This window comes from Rousettus aegyptiacus, unplaced genomic scaffold (genome assembly GCF_014176215.1).
Source record: "Rousettus aegyptiacus isolate mRouAeg1 unplaced genomic scaffold, mRouAeg1.p scaffold_m13_p_14, whole genome shotgun sequence".
Lineage (NCBI taxonomy): Eukaryota > Metazoa > Chordata > Mammalia > Chiroptera > Pteropodidae > Rousettus > Rousettus aegyptiacus.
In genome coordinates this window covers 44,424,968-44,428,204 of record NW_023416289.1, presented here as the reverse complement: position 1 = coordinate 44,428,204, position 3,237 = coordinate 44,424,968, and the positions used below count along the sequence as shown (strand labels likewise).

Sequence of the window (3,237 nt, the reverse complement as noted above, 5' to 3'; positions counted from 1 at the left end):
ACATGAAGAAGCTCTGAAATGACACAAAGCCAGAGAGATGCCCGCCCAGACCCTAGTTCTCCAGCTTTCCACTATCCCAGTTTTAGCCATGTGGTCTGCAACTGCAGAAGTCCCAGGCCAGAACCAGCCAGCCAAACCTTCCTGATTTCTTGACCCATGGATACCGTGAAAGATAATGAAAGAGGAGATCAAATACATGGTGATGGGAGGAGACTAGACTTCAGGTGATGAGCACACAAGAGTATACAGATATATTATAAAATTGTACACCTCAAATTTACATAATGTTATTAACCAATGTTACCCCAATAAATGTAATACCAATTTAAAAAGAAAAGAAAAAGAAAAAAATAATGAAATGACTGTTGCTGCTTCAAGCCATTAAATTTCAGGGCATTTTTTTTTTAAACTGTAGTAAAGTACACATAACATAAAATGTAGCATCTTACCCATTTCTAAGTGTACAGTTCAATAATGTTGGGTATATTTACATTGTTGTGCAACCAATCTCCAAAATTTTTTCATCTCGCAAAACTGAAACTCTATACCCATTAATCGACTCTTCGTCTCCCCATCCACCTAACTCCACCATTCTACTTCTATTTTTATGAGTTTGACTCTTCTAGATATCTCATATAAGTGAAATCATACAGTGTTTGTCATTTTGTGACTGGCTTATTTCACTTAGCATTATGTCCACAAGGTTCATCCATGTGTAGCATGTGTCAGAACTTTCTTCCTTTTTAAGGCTGAATATATATATATCCTGTTGTAAGTATATACCATCTTCTGTTTATCCACTCATCCATCAATAGACACTTGGGTTGCTTCTTCTACCTTTTGTCTATGGGGAATAATGCTATGAATATGGTTGTACCAATATCTTCTTGAGACCCTGTATTCGATTCTCCCGGGTACATCCCCATGGGGCAGTTTGGTTTTCAACATTTAATCAGAACAGCTGCCAAAAGCAAGACTTGTAACTTAAAAGGGGTGGAAAGCAGTTATTTAGTAGACCAGGCTCCTGGGTTTAAGGATTACATAATTACCTCCCCCCAGGTGATTGCTCACCATTAACCAAGGCGATGGTTCTCAATCCCACCTGCACATTAGAATTACCTGGGGAGCTTTTCAGCAAATATAGTGCCTGGGCACTACCTTCAGAGACTCTGATTAATTGGTCTGGGGTGGAGCTGAGACATTCAGATTTTTACAAAATGCTCCCCAGATAATTCTAAAATGCAGTCAGGGGAGAACCAAGAAACAAAGATGTGAGCTGCTTCATTATAGTCTCAAGTCCTTTCCATTCTTCCTGTTAGGCCCACGTAACTCTTCCAGCTGTTTAAGAGACATCAGAATGAGATCCAAATATCTCTCATGGCTCTGTACAACTTGTAATCACACTTTCACACTTTCTAAGTCATTCTGTAGACACGAGTTGCCGGTTAGAGTAGGAATGTAAGGGAGTCAAGTGTTAATGGGGACTTAAAAACTAGTAGGTTTTAGTCTACGGCCATGCCACCCTGAACAAGCCTGATCCCATCTGATCTCAGAAGCTAAGCAAGATCGGGCCTGGTTAGTACTTGGATAGGAGACTACCTAGTAAGACCAGGTGCTGTAGACATCAAAAATAAAAAATAAGGAATTGTAAGCTGACAAGACCCTTGCAATCTGTGAAGTCAATCAAGGGTTGCCTCGCCTAAAATTAATTAATTAATTAATTAATTAATAGTAGGTTTTAATAAAAGTATAATATCTATACTAAATTACAAATATTAAATTACACAGATTGATGGACTTTTACCTATAAAAGGTGTTATAGGTAGAACTGTGTCCTCTCCCAAAATACGTTTAAGTTCTTCTAGCACCTGCTACTTACTTATGAATGTGACCTTATTTGAATATAGGCTCTTTGCAGATGTAATCAAATAAAGATGAGACCATTAGGGTGGACCCTAATTCATTATATCTAGTGTCCTATTAGGGAGAGGGACATTTGGATACAGAGTAACACACGGAGGCCATGTGATGATGAAGGGAGTGATTGGGGTGATGGCCCTACAAGCTAAAGATCACCAAGGTTTCACCAGAAGCTAGGGGAGAGGAGCATGGAATGGATTATTATTTTTTTTTAATTTAATTTTATTAAACTTATTCAGGTGACATTGGTTAATGAAATTATATAGGTTTCAAGTGTACAATTCTAGAATACATTATGTGTAAATTGCATTGTGTTCACCACCCAAAGTCAAGTCTCCTTCCATCACCATTTATTTGACCCCTCTTACCCTTTTCTACCTCCTCATCCCCCTTTCCCTCTGGTAGCCACTAAATTGTCTGTGCCTATGAGTTTTTGTCTGTCTTGTCGAAATAGATTCTCCCTCACAGCCCTCAGACAGAACCAACATTGCTGCCACCTCGATGTTGGATTCCTGGCCTCCAGACCTGTGAGACAATAAATAACTATTGTTTTAAGCCCCCTCATTTGTGGTACCTTCAGCGTATCATTGGAATAGATTCATAACTCCATCCAGTATATGAAGAATAATGGAAGCTAGGTTATCTCAATGTTAGAAAAGTTACAAGTAGAGAAAAAGCAGAGAAAAAGCAGAGGCTGAAATGAATCCTGTGCTTTGGATTAGAATTAAAGTTACAGGTATGTGTTAGTTTCCCCAGGTAGCCATAACAAAGTACCAAAAGCTAGGGGGCGTAAAACAGCAGAAACTTATGGTTTTGGGGGCCAGAAATTTGAAATGAAGGTCTGAGTTTTCTGAAGGCCCTAGGGACAAAATCCTCCCTTGCCTCTTGTAGCTTTTGGCAGTTGCTAACATTCCTTGCTGTTCCTTGGCTCATGGGTGCATCACTCCAATCTGGCCTCTGTTGTCACATGGTGTTTTCCGTGTGTGCGCGCGCGGGCGCGGACCTATGTCTCTTCTCTTTTTATGACATGAGTCATAATGGAGAAAGGGCCTACCCTACTTCACTGAGACCTCATCTAATTTAATTAATTATATCTTCAGTGGTCCTATTTCCAATAAAGTCACATCCTGAGGTTCCAGGAAAGCCATGAATCTGTGGGAGAGGGAAATACTACTTGACCCAGTACAGGTGTGAGCACATAGTTTTAAATATATAATGACATATGTAGAAACAATTATATATGTATAGATGGGGAGCTAGCTAGCTGGATGAAAGAAGTCTGGGATTTTGATTAAATCTAGTAGTTGGGAGGGGTTG

General features: G+C 39.5%; 1 pseudogene; it reads left to right on the top strand.

Moving 5' to 3' along the window:
* Window positions 1-1,505: 1,505 nt before the first annotated feature.
* On the top strand, window positions 1,506-1,624 carry LOC118611926 (annotated as a pseudogene).
* The last annotated feature ends 1,613 nt before the right edge of the window (window positions 1,625-3,237 follow it).